Genomic DNA, 21129 nt, shown 5'->3' with positions numbered 1-21129 from the left:
CTTGTTAATAATACTGTTACAGTCCACTGATTCTCATCATCAGAAAACTATTGTGTAATAATCTCAGCTGACTCAATCCTTATTGAGCCAAACAAGTTGTATTCCAATTGGCACCCTATTCCCTATTTAGTGCACTACGTTTGACGGTCATACGGAATAGGGTGCCATTTTGGACACAGCGAGGTTAAACACAACCATGTTTAACTGCTTGTAATGTCACAGCGATAAGTCAGGATATTCACACAAGAAATGTGGTGGAAAATGCAATTACAGATGTCATCAAATTCAAACCAGAATGGGCCTTCTCAGTTTAACAAACCGCAACAAGCTCATTTAACATTTTCTTCTTTTTAACGAATTGTTGAACATATGTCACAGAAAGAAATGGAGCGAGAGAGTCGTATTATAGGAGATTCACAGAGAGTCTAAATCAAAGAGCAAAACCAGGTGGTTGATACAAGTTGATAAGCTGAGAAGTGTAACTCCCTCCCTCAGGCCATTCTGAAAAATTCTGAAAATAGGCATTTGCTTGACCGTGTTAACCCGAACTGATGCAAAGGCAGACACTGAATTGTGTTTGACATTGGGGGAAGAGAAAATGGGAGAGGTGGAAAGGGGAGGGGGTTACAGGGAATGAGGGTGGCCCTGACAAGTTATTTACAACAAGACGTGCGTTCTATTTCGTCCTTCTGTGGGCATTTAAATAACAAGCAGTTTGAGTTTGTGTATTGGTTGGGTCGATTTGAAAAATAAAAACAATTGTATTGTTGAAGATTGGTTTTGAAATAGCCTGCGGTCTGACAAGGCTACCAAGTATTCCTCATCTGTCTGTGATGAGACCTACACCAAGTAACCAAGAGGGAGAGCGATTTAACAGGGCTGAGGAACAGTAAAAATATGGATTGTTAAATTGATCGATGTACTAAAAACATTGCCTTTGGCTGACTCATCAAAAGGTTAGAATGTCAACAAAAAAAGTAATAGAACATCGTAGTTTAGCACGGGGTAAAACGCAAGAATGCCTCAAAGTAAGAGCAGTTGCAAATCAAAGATTCACTTGACAATAGAACACTGACTGCAGTGCATTCTATTTCTGTTTGAATTCTAATTCTATGTCATGCCTATCAGTTCCTCTTGATTCAACCCTGGAGGTGCCAGTGATCCTCAGCATCTTTAGCAGCTTTAATTAATGAACAGTAACGACAAAAACAACACCTGGCCTTCAGCTCAAATGCTGCTTCCAAACACTCAGACATACAGCATTCATTATAGTGTGCGTGTGTAGCAATAGCAAGAGCAGTAGTGTCACGATCTTAATGAGGAGACCAAGGCGCAGCGTGATACGCATACATTCTTCTTTTAATGAAGAAAAACACTAAACAAACTAACAAAGTAACAAAACGACCGTGAAGCTATATAAACCGAGTGCTGACAGGAAACTACACATAGACAAGAACCCACGAAACCAAAAGGGAAAATGGCAACCTAAATAGGATCCCCAATCAGAGACAACGATAAACAGCTGCCTCTGATTGGGAACCAATTCAGGTCACCATAGACCTACAATTACCTAGACTTACAAAAAATCCTAGATCTACAAAAACCCTAGATCTACAAAAACCCTAGACAAGACGAATCAAGCATACCCACCCTCGTCACACCCTGACCTGACCAAAATAATACAGAAAACATAGATAACTAAGGTCAGGGCGTGACAAGTAGGGTGAGCATAGTGCCCTTGAAGTGGCCTCAGGGTCAGTAATGCTCTCAAAATGCATCCTAAATGGCACCCTATTCCCTACTGTATATAGTAGAGGTCGACCGATTAATCGGAATGGACGATTAATGGACGATAATGGACGATAGGTATTTTTGGACACCGATTTGGCCGTATTTTTTAATTAAAAAAAAAGTTTTTTTTACGCCTATAATTAACTAGGCAAGTCAGTTAAGAACACATTCTTATTTTCAATGACGGCCTAGGAACGGTGGGTTAACTACCTTGTTCAGGGGCAGAACGAAAGATTTTTACCTTGTCAGCTCGGGGATTCAATCTTGCAACCTTACGGTTAACTAGTCCAACGCTCTAACCACCTGCTTTACATTGCACTCCACGAGGAGCCTGCCTGTTACGCGAATGCAGTAAGAAGCCAAGGTAAGTTGCTAGCTAGCATTAACCTCTAACGAGCCTCTACCCCGGGTCCGGGATCACCCCCCACCCCCCCACACACTGATTAGCATAGCTAGCATAGCTTCACAAGTAGATAGTAGCATCTAAATATCATTAAATCACAAGTCCAAGACACCAGATGAAAGATACAGATCTTGTGAATAAAGCCACCATTTCAGATTTTTAAAATGTTTTACAGGGAAGACAAAATATGTAAATCTATTAGCTAAACACGTTAGCAAAATACACCACTTTTCTAACTCCATCAGTTTCTTACTACTTCAGGTGCTATCACCAATTCGGCTAAACTAAGATATTGATAGCCACTAACCAAGACAAAACCTCTTCAGATGACAGTCTGATAACATATTTATGGTATAGGATAGGTTTTGTTAGAAAAAAGTGCATATTTCAGGTAGAAATCACAGTTTACAATTGCACCGACCATCACAAGACGACTAGAATTACTATAGAGAGCAACGTGTATGACCAATTTACTCTTAATAAAACATTTCATAAGAATAGACAAAGCATAGCAATGGAAAGACCCAGATCTTGTGATTCCAGACAATATTTCAGATTTTCTAAGCGTTTTACAGCGAAAACACAATAAATCGATAAGTTAGCATACCACATGTGAAAACGTTACCAGAGCATCGATTCCAGCCAAAGAGCGCTATAACGTAATCACCGCCAAAATATATTAATTTTTTCACTAACCTTCTCAGAATTCTTCCGATGACACTCCTGTAACATCATTTTACAACATACATATACAGTTTGTTCGAAAATGTGCATATTTAGCCATACAAAACCGTGGTTATACAATGAAAATAGTAGCAACTCAAGCATCAAAATGAGGGACGTCAGCTTTCAGAGTGATCTAGTTTAATCGAAAGCTAATCATATACTTGACTAAAAAATACAGGGTTGACAGGAATCGAAAGACAAATTAGTTCTTAATGCAACCGCTGACTTACATTTTTAAAATTATCCTTACTTTTCAATACAGGGTTCGCCAAGTGACGCGATAACAAACAAAATGGCGAAATATGCGTTTAAAATATTTCGACAGAACAACGATTTATCATATTAAATATTGCTTACTTTGAGCTGTTCTTCCATCAGATTCTTGGGCAATGTATCCTTTCTATGTTGTAATCTTCTTTTGGTCGATAGATGTCCTCTGTCCTTCGAAATGTCCACTAACAACGACCGAGACCCCGAAACGTTCCCAAAGCTAGAAAGTGCGCGACAAAGAAATTCCTCAGAATCGCACTAAACGGATATAAATTGCTATAAAACGGTTCAAATTAACTACATTATGATGTTTTTAACAACTATAACGAGTAAAAACATGACCAGAGAAATATTGCTGGCTAAACAACGATTTGGAACGAGGCAAGTCCGATGTCCTTCACGCTTCAGGCGCGCGACGAGAAAGGGAGGTACCTCCACGTTTTGTTCTTTTATAGTGGCTGTGATTGTGCAATCGACTCCATTCAAAACGTGATGACGTACAGACACCCAGAGGAAGACGTAGGCAGTGTCGGTTTCTTCATAGCATTCACTGTCACCTTAAAAACAGACTCCAGATCAGGGGTAAAAATTTCTGAAATCTGACCCCTGTCATGAAAAGTGCTGTAGATATAGTTCTGTACCACTCAGAGACAAAATTCCAACGGCTATAGAAACTAGAAAGTGTTTTCTATCCAATAATAACAATAATATGCATATTGTACGATCAAGAATTTAGCACGAGGCAGTTTGATTTGGAGACCAAAATATGCTAATGCGGAACAGCACCCCCTATAGTTCCAAGAAGTTTTTAAACTTATCTTATAAAAAAACAATCAATCAATCAATCATAATCACTAGTTAACTACACATGGTTGATGATATTACTAGTTTATCTAGCGTGTCCTGCGTTGCATATAATCGATGCGGTGCACATTCGCGAAACAGGACTGTCGTTGCTCTAACGTGTACCTAACCATAAACATCAATGCCTTTCTTAAAATCAATACAAAAGTATATATTTTTTAAACCTGCATATTTAGTTAATATTGCCTGCTAACATGAATTTCTTTTAACTAGGAAAATTGTGTCACTTCTCTTGCAACAGAGTCAGGGTATATGCAGCAGTGTGGGCCGCCTGGCTCGTTACGAACTGTGTGAAGACTATTTCTTCCTAACAAAGACAGCCAACTTCGCCAAACGGGGGATGATTTAACAAAAGCGCATTTGTGAAAAAAGCACAATCGTTGCACGACTCTACCTAACCATAAACATCAATGCCTTTCTTAAAATCAATACACAGAACTATATATTTTTAAACCTGCATATTTAGCTAAAAGAAATCCAGGTTAGCAGGCAATATTAACCAGGTGAAATTGTGTCACTTCTCTTGCATTCATTGCACGCAGAGTCAGGGTATATGCAACAGTTTGGGCCGCCTGGCTCGTTGCGAACTAATTTGCCAGAATTTTACATAATTATGACATAACATTGAAGGTTGTGCAATGTAACAGGAATATTTAGACTTATGGATGCCACCCGTTAGATAAAATACGGAACGGTTCCGTATTTCACTGAAAGAATAAACGTTTTGTTTTCGAGATGATAGTTTTCGGATTCTACCATATTAATGACCTAAGGCTCGTATTTCTGTGTGTTATTATGTTAAAATTAAGTCTATGATTTGATAGAGCAGTCTGACTGAGCGGTGGTAGGCAGCAGCAGGCTCGTAAGCATTCATTCAAACAGCAATTTTGTGCGTTTTGCCAGCAGCTCTTCGCAATGTTTCAAGCATTGGGCTGTTTATGACTTCAAGCCTATCAACTCCCGAGATTAGGCTGGTGTAACCGATGTGAAATGGCTAGCTAGTTAGCGGGGTGCGCGCTAATAGCGTTTCAAACATCACTCGCTCTGAGACTTGGAGTAGTTGTTCCCCTAGCTCTGCATGGGTAACGCTGCTTCGAGGGTGGCTGTTGTCGATGTGTTCCTGGTGCGAGCCCAGGTAGGAGCGAGGAGAGGGACGGAAGCTATACTGTTACACTGGCAATATTAAAGTGCCTATAAGAACATCCAATAGTCAAAGGTATATGAAATACAAATCGTATAGAGAGAAATAGTCCTATAATTCCTATAATAACGACAACCTAAAACTTCTTTCCTGGGAATATTGAAGACTCATGTTAAAAGGAACCACCAGCTTTCATATGTTCTCATGTTCTGAGCAAGGAACTTAAACGTTAGCTTTCTTACATAGCACATATTGCACTTTTACTTTCTTCTCCAACACTGTGTTTTTGCATTATTGAAACCAAATTGAACATGTTCCATTATTTATTTTAGGCTAAAATGATTTTATTGATGTATTATGTTCAGTTAAAATAAGTGTTCATTCAGTATTATTGTAATTGTCATTATTAAAAATAGAAATTGGCCGATTAATCGGTATCGGCTTTTTTGGTCCTCCAATAATTGGTATCGGCGTTGAAAAATCATAATCGGTCGACCTCTAGTATATAGTGCACTACTTTTGATCATGGCCCTATACAGGAAGTAGGTTGCCATTTGGGACACATCCTTACTGTATGTCAGAGCCAAGAATGGGGTTAGTTCAGCTGCTGTAGTACTGTGTGAGTGTTAATGTGTGTGAGCTGCCTGCCACATTGAAGATGTGTGTATTGATAAGTAGTGCAGGTGATTATTAATATGATAATGTGGCTGGTCTGATAGTGACCCCCTACCTCCCTCCCCTGTGTGTGTGCACGCACGTGTGTCTGTGGAGGACAGATTATGTAGGAGGTAAATAACCTGCTTTGAGCCAAGGACTCCTGGAGCTCCCTGCAGAATGAATGCAGCATTCCTGCTCAAGCATGACATGCGACAAACAGCCGAGAAAACATGCACACTTGCGCATACACAAACGCACGCACACGCTACACACACGCACACGCTACACACACACACACACACACACACACACACACACACGAAAACATCCTTCTTACTGCCTGTGAAACTGATTGAAAGCATCTGATTAACTTATGTTGTTAGGGGGGTTATTTAGAAAATAACTAAACATATAATATAGAAAATACTGTGATAATATGTAAATAAATACTGTGACAATGTAAATAATTACTGTGATATGTCAATAAATACTGTGATAATATCAATAAATACTGTGATAATATGTCAATAAAAACTGATAAATACTGTGTAGAGGAGTGAATTGGAGTGTTGACACTTTCACAGGCAATCTGATAATGTAAACTAAAATACAGTAAGGGGTGACTTAACAGAGTTGACAACTGGGTGATTCCTCACGAAACTAGAAGGGGGAAAAAATACCATGATTTTAGGGATTATCATGACATTTCATCCATAGAAGGGTCCTTTGGAGGAAGGATTGTTGACATATTAGACATGTGTATCTTAAAGCATAATTGAAGCTTTAAAGCTTGCTCAATAATATGAGTAGCATTTTGATTTCAATAACAATTTTCCTACATTAATTTATGAATCTTGACAAATATAAATATGAATATTGAAAATATACAAATTTATATTTGGCTAATTGTTCTATATATTGTTGCACATAATTTACTCTACGGGCATATCAAAGTTCCAGAGTGGGATTTCTGCCAGTTTTAAAGTTATGATCTATTTGTAACCAATACCAACAGAGTGAATGTGAAAATGGATTAAAAATGGTCGCCCTCTGTGGTGATTTGCAGGATGTGTAAGGAACAACGCTGGAGAAAAGAAGCAGGTATGGGGAGTTGACAGTTAATTTGGAACGGACATGCAACAAGACAGGAACAGCGTCAGAACTGGGTAACACAAAGACAGACGACAATCAATGCTGAAGCAGGGAACGGAGCTGGGGAACAGAAAGATAAAGGGGAGGTAATATAACAGGTGATTGAGTCCAGGTGTGTCCAATGAATCGCTGATGCGGGTGACGAGGGAAGGCAGGTGTGCGTAATGATGGTGGCAGGAGTGCGTAATGCAGGGCAGCCAGAGCGGGAGCAGGCGTGACAGGATGTGCAAAGTAAAAGGAGGGCTTTCTCTGTATAAAATGGGCCATAACTTTGAAACTAACAGAGATCGCACATTGATATGCTTGTAGAGTATATGATGTTCAACAATATATAAAAAAAAATGGCCAAATCAAAAATGGTATGTTTTCAATTGAGAAATGATTTGTTTTTATTTTCGTATATTCATTAATTTAATGTAAGAAAATAGTTTGGGGAATTAAAATACTACTCTTACTACAGAGCAAGCTGTAAAGCCTCATATGACACCAATGTTTGCTTTGTAGCACCTACAGATAAAATATTATGGAGTCTTAAAGGACGCCTAGGACAGGCCAAAATGTCACTAAAGTTCAAACTTTAAACAAAATGAATAAATAATTAATTAAAGACACAAATGTCAAATATGTCAACAACCCTTCATCCAAAGGACCGTTTTATGGTTTACATTTCTAAAAAATCCCCCAAATCATGGTCTTGTTTTGTTTTAGCTCTATGATGAATCATCCATCTATTTTACAATCTGGCCACGCACCCCAGTGGTAGGTTTGGCGTCAAAAGAAAGATGCATATGCAGTAAAGAACTCAATACCTACAGTACTGTAAAATATGGTGGTGGATCTTTGATGTTATCGGACTATTTTGCTTCTGCTGATCCTGGGGCTCTTGTTAAGGTCAACAGCATCATGAACTTTACTCAGTACCAGGACATTTTTGCCAATAACCTGGCTGCCTCTGCCAGGAGGCTGAAACCGCAAGTGGATCTTCCAGCAAGAAAATAACCCCAAGCACACATCAAAATCCAGAAATAAATGGTTAATTGACCACAAAAACAACATTTTGCAATGGCCATCTCAGTCTCCGAACCCCATTAAAAACCTGTGGTTTGAATTGAAGAAGCGCAGACCGAATGATATCAAGGATCTGGAAAGATTCTATATGGAGGAATGTTCTAAGCTCCCTCCCAATGTGTTCTCTGATCTCATAAAACATTTTAGAAAAAGTTGTGTTATCCTCGCAAGGGGAGGGTGCTGGAGTATTGAAAACAGGGGATACACTAATTTTGACACCTATTTATTAAAAAAAGTTTTTTTTATTATTACTTGTTAAACAATCTTTTTCTGAGCAATTGTATAAGTATAAAATAATATAATTGTAATAAAAAATGGAGCATGCAATATAGCTCAGAATTTTTTATTATTTATTTTATACAGTCTTTTTTGCTTATTTTTATCAACGGATCCAATAATTCCGAACTCAACTGTATTCTGTGTATTACACATCTACAATAACAGCCTCCAATTCTAACGTCACTCTCACCATCTAATCTCACTATCTAAAAGGCCAGGCAGTGAGGTCTCTTTAACAAGCCCTTAGGGCATGCACCAATACCTCCAGTTACAGCAGAGCTCCAAAGGTTAAACAATCGGAAACATGTGCAGTATATAAATATCTCCCGATGATAGCGATCACGGAGAGGAAACAGGTTTGCATAGAGTTTGTTAAAACAGGATATAACCTAACCTCATGGTGTAGTGAACAGAATAGGGCTCCGATACATTCTGTTCCTTTGATATAAGTCTAGTGAAAGCAGCAGCAGCAGTCATAGAAATACAATCCCTAGAACGGAAGAAAAAGCCTCTCACATCGACTTGAATGGGGATGCCGGATCTAGAATCCCTAGAATGGACAAAGCCTCTCACATTGACTTGGATGGGGAAAATGCATTCTAGAGATTCTATTTCTATGGCAGTAGCAGTAGTTCTGTGCAACGAGCCAGGGGGCTTCTTAGTGAGATGGCCTTATCAGCAGTAAAGGCCTCTCAAATGTCTCTATCACCTCTGGGATTTAACATGTGAGCAACACAGGACTGCAGGCTGCCAGGAGAGAGAAGACTAGCCATCTCTCTGTCAAGGACTGATAAGTAAACTATGGATGGTTATATAAAATCAGATACTGTAAAAACATGAACATTCTGATCAGAATTTGATTATCTAACTAACTAAAAGTCAAATCAGATAAGAAGAATATTCTGATGATCAGTTTGTATTTAATAAATTCTCTCATGAACCTCATCCTCATCTGATTCCAAGGCAGATTTGTGTGGTCTTGAGAAGTCTTGAGAACGGACTAAAAGGTCAAGGAAACAAACTGTAACCAGCCACTCTACGAGGACAATAACGTAACGTAGTAGGCGTGAATGAAACTCCACATCCGGTTTTCAGCGGAAAAGGAAGCTAGGTGGAAGATAATGTATCCCTGAAAACCGGATGTTTTCGGGGGATTTTTGACCCGGCTGATGGTGCGAGGAAAACAGCAACTATGCCTAGGTTCAAATACTATTTAAAATAATGTAAAATACGTAATCCCAGAAGTGTAAACCCCACCCATTTGGCACTCCAGACAGGCTAAAGTAAAATAGTATTTGAACCCAGGTTGACAACAACCATCCTCTGCTGTGTTTAATGAACACTTAGCTCTGCACTATTTAACTTGTAATGAGAAACAAAGATCCGGTCTGTGTCCTGAATGGCACCCTATTCCTTACATACAGTGTCTTGCAAAAGTATTCATCCCCCTTGGTGTTTTTCCTATTTTGTTGCATTACAACCTGTAATTTAAATAGATTTTTATTTGGATTTCATGTAATGGACATACGCAAAATATTCAAAATTGGTAAAAAAAATTACAAAAAAATAAGATAAGTGGTGCTGCACATGTATTCACCCTCTTTGTTATGAAGCCTCTAAATAAGATATGGTGCAACCAATTACCTTCAGAAGTCACATAATTAGTTAAATAAAGTCCACCTGTGTGCAATCTAAGTGTCACATGATCTCAGTATTTATACACCTGTTCTGAAAGGCCCCAGAGTCTGCAACACCACTAAGCAAGGGGCACCACCAAGTAAGCGGCACCATGAAGACCAAGGAGCTCGCCAAACAGGTCAGGGACAAAGTTGTGGAGAAGTACAGATCAGGGTTGAGTTATAAAAAATATCAGAAACTTTGAACATCCCACAGAGCACCATTAAATCCATTATTAAAACATTTAAAGAATATGGCACCATAACAAACATGCCAAGAGAGGGCCGTCCAGTAAAACTCATGGACCAGGCTATGAGGGCATTAATCAGAGAGGCAACAAAGAGACCAAAGATAACCCTGAAGGAGCTGCAAAGCTCCACAGCGGAGATTGGAGTATCTGTCCATAGGACCACTTTAAGCCGTACACTCCACAGAGCTGGGCTTTACGGAAGAGTGTCCAGAAAAAAGCCATTGCTTAAAGAAAGAAATAAGCAAACACGTTTGGTGTTCGCCAAAAGGCATGTGGGAGACTCTCCAAACATATGGAAGAAGGTACTCTGGTCAGATGAGAATATGAGCTTTTTAGCCATCAAGGAAAACGCTATGTTTGGCGCAAATCCAACACCTTTCATCACCCCTAGAACACCATCCCCACAGTGAAGCATGGTGGTGGCAGCATCATGCTGTGGGGATGTTTTTCATCGGCAGGGACTGGGAACCTGGTCAGAATTGAAGGAATGGTGGATGGTGCTAAATACAGGGAAATTATTGAGGGAAACCTGTTTCAGTCCAGAGATTTGAGACTGGGACGGAGGTTCACCTTCCAGCAGGACAATGACCCTAAAGCATACTGCTAAAGCAACACTCGAGTGGTTTAAGGGGAAACATTTAAATGTCTTGGAATGGCCTAGTCAAAGCCAGACCTCAATCCAATTGAGAATCTGTGGTATGACTTAAAGATTGCTGTACAGCAGCGGAACCCATCCAACTTGAAGGAGCTGGAGCAGTTTTGCCTTGAAGAATGGGCAAGAGGTGGCTCTACAAAGTATTGACTTGGGGGGGGGGGGGGGGGGGAATAGTTATGCACGCTCAAGTTCTGTTTTTTTCTCTTATTTCTTGTTTGTTTCACAATAAAAAAAAATATTTTGCATCTTCAAAGTGGTAGGCATGTTGTGTAAATCAAATGATACAAACCCCCCAAAAAATATATTTTAATTCCAGGTTGAAAGGCAACAAAATAGGAAAAATGCCTAGGGGGGGTGAATACTTTCGCAAGCCACTGTAGAGCACTACTTCTGACCATGGTGCCATTTGGGAGGTAGAATGGTGCTGTAGAAATTTAACACACCACCAGGGGATTTTTAAGCTCTGATACTCTATACCTCAGGGCCACGGGCTCTGATACCCTATACCTTGGGGCCCTGGGCCTAACCTGTCTAACCTTTCCTGCTTTTTATGATATTGTGGAACTGAGGCCCCTGGCTGCCTGCTGCTGGGTTCTCCCTCCTCTCTCTGACCCGTGCTCTTGTCTTATCTACAGTGTGTTGGCTTGGCAGAGACACTGGCCTTTGTTATCGTCTTCCCACAGTCCAGGGAATACAGTATAGTCCTAGTCATGTTTTCCAATGTTTTGCTTGTCTTGTATAAGGTTTGTCTCTTAGTAAGTGTAGTGCTATACGCAGGGAGGAGAAAGGAGGTTGTCAAAGAATTGTCCAGTTCGCTACTATAAAAATTGCTTTCGATTTTTGCAACTCTGGAATGTTAGAAAGCCAGACACAAATATGATTTTCTTAATGTGACAAATTTCCTCTAATTTCCTGATATTGGTCAGATTTCTATAGATGATCAATGACTAATTGCTTTGTATGTTCCCACCAGCTATTATAATATCAAAGGAATGTTACTTTCCACTGAGGATGCAGTCTTGAGATTTGTCTGAGAAACCTCACTTAGCCACAGCTGCCCACTACTACTGCTACTCCCACTAGAACTGAAGTGAATTAGCTGTTGTTTTGATCTTCATTATTGTGGGTCTGTTTGATTGCATCATGCCAAGTATTTACTCCTCAGAAAAGCCCTGCAGATATTTTCCTCTGTCTGCCTGCTCTGTAGAACCTGTCACATGCTAGCTGTGTGCATGCATGTGAAATGATTTGACTGTTGCAGGCAGGGGTCTTGTTCTCTCTCTCACTCTTAGCTTTTCATCTGGTGTGGGGCCATTTTATGTCACATCAACAGATAACACACTGGACATCTTAATTTTCACGCACGCACGCAGGCAGGCAGGCAGGCAGGCAGGCACGCACGCACACACACACACACAAATTATTTGAATTATTAATCCCTGACAGTGTAGCGCTGCGCCGAAACAGCACCCTATTTCCTACATAGTCCACTATTTTTAACAAGAGCCCTATGGTCCATGGTCAAACGTAGTGGCTTGCGAAAGTATTCACCCCCTTGGCATGTTTCCTATTTTGTTGCCTTACAACCTGGAATTAAAATATAATTTTGGGGAGTTTGTATCATTTGATTTACACAACATGTCTACCACTTTGAAGACGCAAAATATTTTTTATTGTGAAACAAACAAGAAATAAGAGAAAAAAACAGAAAACTTGAGCGTGTATAACTATTCACCCCCCCCCCCCAAGTCAATACTTTGTAGAGCCACCTTTGCTGCAAGTCTCTTGGGGTATGTCTCTATAAGCTTGGCACATCTAGCCTTGACTAGGCCATTCCAAGACATCTAAATGTTTCCCCTTAAACCACTCGAGTGTTGCTTTAGCAGTATGCTTTAGGGTCATTGTCCTGCTGGAAGGTGAACCTCCGTCCCAGTCTCAAATCTCTGGAAGACTGAAACAGGTTTCCCTCAATAATTTCCCTGTATTTAGCACCATCCACCATTCCTTCAATTCTGACCAGTTTCCCAGTCCTTGCCGATGAAAAACATACCCACAGCATGATGCTGCCACCACCATGCTTCACTGTGGGGATGGTGTTCTAGGGGTGATGAAAGGTGTTGGGTTTGCGCCAGACATAGCGTTTTCCTTGATGGCCAAAAAGCTCATATTCTCATCTGACCAGAGTACTTTCTTCCATATGTTTGGGGAGTCTCCCACATACCTTTTGGCGAACACCAAACGTGTTTGCTTATTTCTTTCTTTAAGCAATGGCTTTTTTCTGGACACTCTTCCGTAAAGCCCAGCTCTGTGGAATGTACGCCTTAAAGTGGTCCTATGGACAGATACTCCAATCTCCGCTGTGGAGCTTTGCAGCTCCTTCAGGGTTATCTTTGGTCTCTTTGTTGCCTCTCTGATTAATGCCCTCCTTGCCTGGTCCGTGAGTTTTGGTGGGCGGCCTTCTCTTGGCAGGTTTGTTGTGGTGCCATATTATTTCCATTTTTTAATAATGGATTTAATGGTGCTCTGTGGGATGTTCAAAGTTTCTGATATTTTTTATAACTCAACCCTGATCTGTACTGCTCCACAACTTTGTCCCTGACCTGTTTGGCGAGCTCCTTGGTCTTCATGATTGCTTGGTTGGTGGTGTTGCAGACTCTGGGGCCTTTCAGAACAGGTGTATATATACTGAAATCATGTGACACTTAGATTGCACACAGGTGGACTTTATTTAACTAATTATGTGACTTATGAAGGTAATTGGTTGCACCAGAAAACCCACAAACAGGGAAATCGATCCCAATCAAAGGTGTTATTACGTGTTCCACTAAGGCAGTTATATTTATCTTAGAACTTGTCCTTGTGGTAAAAATTATTTGGGTAAAACAAAGCGCGAATTAAAAGTACGTATCTCAGAGCATCGTAGCACCATTAGGTGCAAAAACTTGACTTACCCAGATGCGGCCCACTTTTTGGAGGCAGGCCACTCGATTTCATCTTTGCGTTATATTGGCATCGAACATGTCACCCCTCCCTAGGAGAGGGGTTGACCTTGATAATTTATTGTTAAAACGAGAGGCTGCCTGGATCTTTAACTTAAAGACCTTTGCTCCCTTCGGTCTCAACGTAGACTTTGATCTGAAGCCATTCTTGTGATTATTGTGACTTTGCCATGGTAATTGTTTGTAAGCCTGTGTAGTCTAAAATGAATCTATGATCGTATGCTATCCATTTGTTTTTTGTATGCTGTTCTTTGTATGCCATGTTAATATTTGAGAATTAACCAATGATATTAGGCCACTTTTGGCCATGATTACAGACACCTGTGTGTCTTTTGACACTATATAAACGAGTCATCCCGCAGTGTTTGTGATTATACCCTGATGAAGACAGCTTAGCTGTCGAAACGTTGGATATTACATTTTTGCATCTGAGCTCCTAGCATCTGAGCTCCTAACTTATTTTCAAGTTTTCTACTCCGCTACCCAGCACCTCGCCTAAATAGGTGTGCATTTATTTTTCTTCTTAATTGGTTGCACCAGATCTTATTTAGGGGCTTCATAACAAAGAGGGTGAATACATATGCATGCAGTTAAAACATTTTTAAAAAAGATCTAAACAAGTTTTTTTACACCATTTCATTTCACCAATTTGGAATATTTTGTGTTTGTCCATTACATGAAGTCAAAATAAAAATCAAGTTAAATTACAGCTTGTAATGCAACAAAATAGGAAAAACACCAAGGGGGATGAATAATTTTGCAAGGCACTGTGTATAGAGAATATTACAGCCTTCTACAGTAGCAACAAGCTGACATCCTGCACTCCTTCTGTACTCTTCTCTTCTTCTCCTGCTGTGACAGACAAACACTGGCTTCAGAAGCCAGCTGAGCTCAGGCATCTATTGATCTGCTCCCAGCAGTATCTCCTCATATCTCCTCTTACTTCCATAATTACTTCTCCTTCACAGGACTCCCTCTGCGGTGAGCCCCTCACATTATAGAGTGTGTGTGTATTTGTGTGTACATGCTTGCGTGCCTGTCTCTTGGCGTGTTTGTGTGTGTCAGCCTACTTGTTAACATGCTCTACAGGTCTCTCTCTGGGTTTCCGTGGCACTACCACCACAGAGAACACTACAGACGCCTCTTTTAACCCTATTCAATCCTGGAGATCCGGGAGCCGGCCCCTCAACTACGGATTACAGTGGTTAGTCTGAGCTCCTCTGGTGAATGCTTGAGACATGCTGGCTACCAAAGTGCCATTATGACTCTCAAACAGACAGGCCAGAGCCCAGAGAGAGATAAACTTTGGATGTACAGTACAGGACTGTGGGTGGATGATGTTTTAATTGAGTTGTCCTCTTGGCCAGGTCTCCCTTGTAAAATATGTCTTCTGACCTCAATGGGACTTCCTGGATATATAAAGGTTTGAAAAAATCCATTAACAAAAGTATTGAAGTCCTATTCGAACTGCACTGTATTACAGGGCTTTTCATACTGTATGTTCGTAGCACTGGGCTAAGCCAAATATTGTGCAGTCTGAATGCCACATACACACATATACATACACTAACTAAAATATACATACAACACATAAATGCCTGCATCCGTAATGGGTCTGCGATCAAATGACCACCCCTCATCACTGTCAAACGCTCCCTAAAACACTTCTGCGAGCAGGCCTTTCTAATCGACCTGGCCGGGGTATCCTGGAATGACATTGACCTCATCCTGTCAGTAGAGGATGCCTGGTTATTCTTTAAAAGTGCCTTCCTCACCATCTTAAAGAAGCATGCCCCATTCAAGAAATTTAGAACCAGGAACAGATATAGTCCTTGGTTCACTCCAGATCTGTCTGCCCTTGACCAGCACAAAACATCCTGTGGCGTTCTGCATTAGCATTAAATAGCCCCCGTCACATGCAACTTTTCAGGGAAGTTAGGAACAAATATACACAGGCAGTTACAAAAGCCAAGGCTAGCTTTTTCAAGCAGAAATTTGCTCCATGCAACACAAACCCAAAAAAGTTCTGGGACACTGTAAAGTCCATGGAGAATAAGAACATCTCCTCCCAGCTGCCCGCTGCACTGAAGATAGGAAACACTATAATTGAAGATAGGAAACACTATAATTGAGAATTTCAATAAGCATTTTTCTACGGCTGGCCATGCTTTCCACCTGGCTACCCCTACCCCGGTCAACAGCACTGCACCCCCCACAGCTACTCGCCCAAGCCTTCCCCATTTCTCCTTCTCCCAAATCCAGTCAGCTGATGTTCTGAAAGAGCGGCAAAATCTGGACCCCTACAAATCAGCCGGGCTAGATAATCTGGACCCTTTCTTTCTAAAATTATCTGCTGAAATTGTTGCCACCCCTATTACTAGCCTGTTCAACCTCTCTTTTGTGTCGTCTGAGATTCCCAAAGATTGGAAAGCAGCTGCAGTCATCCCCCTCTTCAAAGGGGGGGACATTCTTGACCCAAACTGCTACAGACCTATATCTATCCTACCCTGCCTTTCTAAGGTCTTCGAAAGCCAGGTCAACAAACAGATTACCGACCATTTCGAATCCCACCATACCTTCTCCGCTATGCAATCTGGTTTCAGTGCTGGTCATGGGTGCACCTCAGCCACGCTCAAGGTCCTAAACGATATCTTAACCGCCATCGATAAGAAACGATACTGTGCAGCCATATTCATTGACCTGGCCAAGGCTTTCGTCTCTGTCAATCACCACATCCTCATCAGCAGACTCGACAGCCTTGGTTTCTCAAATGATTGCCTCGCCTGGTTCACCAACTACTTCTCTGATAGAGTTCAGTGTGTCAAATCGGAGGGTCTGTTGTCCGGGCCTCTGGCAGTCTCTATGGGGGTGCCACAGGGTTCAATTCATGGACCGACTCTCTTCTCTGTATACATCAATGATGTCGCTCTTGCTGCTGGTGAGTCTCTGATCCACCTCTAAGCAGACGACACCATTCTGTATACTTCTGGCCCCTCTTTGGACACTGTGTTAACTAACCTCCAGACGAGCTTCAATGCCATACAACTCTCCTTCCGTGGCCTCCAATTGCTCTTAAATACAAGTAAAACTAAATGCATGCTATTCAATCGATCACTGCCCGCACCTGCCCGCCCGTCCAGCATCACTACTATGGACGGCTCTGACTTAGAATACGTGGACAACTACAAATACCTAAGTGTCTGGCTAGACTGTAAACTCTCCTTCCAGACTCATATTAAGCATCTCCAATCCAAAATGAAATCTCGAATCGGCTTCCTATTTCGCAACAAAGCATCCTTCACTCATGCTGCCAAACATACCCTCGTAAAACTGACCATCCTACCGATCCTCGACTTCGGCGATGTCATCTATAAAATAGCCTCCAACACTCTACTCAACAAATTGGATGCAGTTTATCACAGTGCCATCCGTTTTGTCACCAAAGCCCCATACACTACCCACCACTGCGACCTGTACGTTGGTTGGCCCTCGCTTCATACTCGTCGCCATACCCACTGGCTACAGGTTATCTACAAGTCTCTGATAGGTAAAACCCCGCCTTATCTCAGCTCACTGGTCACCATAGCAGCACCCACTCGTAGCACGCGCTCCAGCAGGTATATCTCACTGGTCACCCCCAAAGCCAATTCCTCCTTTGGTCGCCTTTCTTTCCAGTTCTCTGCTGCCAATGACTGGATCGAATTGCAAAAATCACTGAAGCTGGAGACTCATATCTCCCTCACTAGCTTTAAGCACCAGCTGTCAGAGCAGCTCACAGATCACTGCACCTGTACATAGCCCATCTGTAAACAGCCCATCTATCTACCTCATCCCCATACTGTATTTATTTATTTATCTTGCTCCTTTGCACCCCAGTATCTCTACTTGCACATTCATCTTCTGCACATCTACCATTCCAGTGTTTAATTGCTATATTGTAATTACTTCGCCACCATGGCCTATTTATTGCCTTAACTCCCTTATCTTACCTCATTTGCACTCACTGTATATAGACTTTTTGTTTTCTTTTTTCTACTGTATTATTGACTGTATGTTTTGTTTATTCCATGTGTAACTCTGTGTTGTTGTATGTGTCGAATTGCTATGCTTTATCTTGGCCAGGTCGCAGTTGGAAATGAGAACTTGTTCTCAACTAGCCTACCTGGTTAAATAAAAGTAGAATAAAAAATAAAAATAAAGTGTTGGTCTCATGTTTCATATTTTTGAAATAAAAGATCCCAGAAATGTTCCATACACACACATATATATATATTTACTTCCTAATGTTTTGTATACTCAGTGTAATATATATATATATATATTTGTATACTCAGTGTAATATATAAATATATATTACACTGAGTATACAAAACATTAGGAAATATATATATATATATATATATATATATATATATGTATATACTTCCAAAGTTGTGGCAAAATGGCTTAGAACATTTGTGGGCAGAACTGAAAAAGCGTGTGCGAGCAAGGAGGACTACAAACCTGACTCAGTTACAGCAGCTCTGTCAGGAGGAATGGGACAAAATTCACCCAACTTATTGTGGGAAGCTTGTGCAAGGCTACTCGAAACGTTTGACCCAAGTTAAACAATTTAAAGGCAATGCTACCAAATACTAATTGAGTGTATGTAAACTTCTGACCCACTGGGAATGATGAAAGAAATGAAAGCTGAAATAAATAATTCTCTCTACTATTATTCTGACATTTCACATTCTTAAAATAAAGTGGTGATCCTAACTGACCTAAGACAGGGAGTTTTTACTAGGATTAAATGTTAGGAATTGTGAAAAACTGAGTTTAAATGTATTTGGCTAAGGTGTATGTAAACTTCCGACTTCAACTGTACTACTGAACACAGCAAAGCAGGCCTGGGACTCATCACCACAGATGGAGACACAGTACATTAAATTAAAAGTTGGTCATGAAAGACAAAAAAGAGCAGTGTCTAATTTTTTAATGTATTTTTCCTCTCTGATGACAAATGGCGATTGTGACGGTTCGCTGAGAATCAAATCAAATTTTATTGGTCGCGTACATATATTTTGCAGATGTTGTCGCAGGTGCAACTTAATGATTATGTTCCTAGCTCCAACAGTGCAGCATACTTAACAATACACACAAATTCCCAAAATTAAAAATGTATTTTTTAAAAAGTATATACACTGCTCAAAAAAATAAAGGGAACACTTAACTCCAAGTCAATCACACTTCTGTGAAATCAAACTGTCCACTAAGAATATTTCATTCATTCAGATCTAGGATGTGTTATTTTAGTGTTCCCTTTATTTTCTTGAGCAGTGTATATACAGTGGGGAGAACAAGTATTTGATACACTGCCGATTTTGAAGGTTTTCCTACTTACAAAGCATGTAGAGGTCTGTAGTTTTTATCATAGGTACACTTCAACTGTGAGAGACGGAATCTAAAACAAAAATACAGAAAATCACATTGTATGATTTTTAAGTAATTAATTTGCATTTTATTGCATGACATAAGTATTTGATCACCTACCAACCAGTAAGACTTCCGGCTCTCACAGATCTGTTAGTTTTTCTTTAAGAAGCCCTCCTGTTCTCCACTCATTACCTGTATTAACTGCACCTGTTTGAACTCGTTACCTGTATAAAAGACACCTGTCCACACACTCAATCAAACAGACTCCAACCTCTCCACAATGGCCAAGACCAGAGAGCTGTGTAAGGACATCAGGGATAGAATTGTAGACCTGCACAGGCTGGGATGGGCTACAGGACAATAGGCAAGCAGCTTGGTGAGAAGGCAACAACTGTTGGCGCAATTATTAGAAAATGGAAGAAGTTCAAGATGACGGTCAATCACCCTCGGTCTGGGGTTCCATGCAAGATCTCACCTCGTGGGGCATCAATGATCATGAGGAAGGTGAGGGATCAGCCCAAAACTACACGGCAGGACCTGGTCAATGACCTGATAGAGAGCTGGAACCACAGTCTCAAGGAAAACCATTAGTAACACACTACGCCGTCATGGATTAAAATTCTGCAGAGCACGCAAGGTCCCCCTGCTCAAGCCAGCGCATGTCCAGGCCCGTCTGAAGTTTGCCAATGACCATCTGGATGATCCAGAGGAGGAATGGGAGAAGGTCATGTGGTCTGATGAGACAAAAATAGAGCTTTTTGGTCTAAACTCCACTCGCCGTGTTTGGAGGAAGAAGAAGGATGAGTAGTGAAGCATGGAGGTGGAAACATCATTCTTTGGGGATGCTTTTCTGCAAAGGGGACAGGACGACTGCACCGTATTGAGGGGAGGATGGATGGGGCCATGTATCACGAGATCTTGGCCAACAACCTCCTTCCCTCAGTAAGAGCATTGAAGATGGGTCGTGGCTGGGTCTTCCAGCATGACAACGACCCGAAACACACAGCCAATACTCCAGAATGTTATGAAGAGTGATCAGATGAATTACAATTAATTGCAAAGTCACATGCAAATGAACTGAATCCCAAAAAACATTTCCACTGCATTTCAGACCTGCAACAAATGGACCAGCTGACATTATGTCAGTGATTCTCTCGTTAACACAGGTGTGAGTGTTGACGAGGACAAGGCTGGAGATCACTCTGTCATGGTGATTGAGTTCGAATAATAGACTGGAAGCTTCAAAAGGAGGGTGGTGCTTGGAATCATTGTTCTACCTCTATCAATCATGGTTACCTGCAAGGAAACACGTGCCGTCATCATTGCTTTGCACACAAAAGGCTTCACAGGCAAGGATATTGCTGCCAGTAAGATTGCACCTAAATCAACCATTTATCGGATCATCAAGAACTTCAAGGAGAGCGGTTCAATTGTTGTGAAGAAGGCTTCATGGCGCCCAAGAAATTCCAGCAAGCGCCAGGACCGTCTCATAAAGTTGATTCAGCTGCGGGATCGGGGCACCACCAGTACAGAGCTTGCTCAGAAACGGCAGCAGGCAGGTGTGAGTGCATCTGCACTCACAGTGAGGCGAAGACTTTTGGAGGATGGCCTGGTGTCAAGAAGGGCAGCAAAGAAGCCACTTCTCTCAAGGAAAAACATCAGGGACAGGCTGATATTCTGAAAAAGGTACAGGGATTGGACTGCTGAGGACTGGGGTAAAGTCATTTTCTCTGATGAATCCCCTTTCCGATTGTTTGGGGCATCCGGAAAAAAGCTTGTCCG

At 41.1% G+C, this 21129-nt stretch overlaps 1 protein-coding gene across 4 annotated transcripts in view; it reads right to left on the bottom strand.

The window, feature by feature from the left end:
* LOC139571252 (adenosine kinase-like) overlaps window positions 1-21129 on the bottom strand; it is a 276125-nt gene that overhangs the window by 70255 nt on the left and 184741 nt on the right. The window lies entirely within an intron of this gene.

Source organism: Salvelinus alpinus, chromosome 3 (assembly GCF_045679555.1).
Source record: "Salvelinus alpinus chromosome 3, SLU_Salpinus.1, whole genome shotgun sequence".
In the NCBI taxonomy this organism is placed as follows: domain Eukaryota; kingdom Metazoa; phylum Chordata; class Actinopteri; order Salmoniformes; family Salmonidae; genus Salvelinus; species Salvelinus alpinus.
The sequence above is the reverse complement of the archived record's forward strand: the minus strand, read 5'-3'. Positions and strand labels throughout refer to the sequence as shown.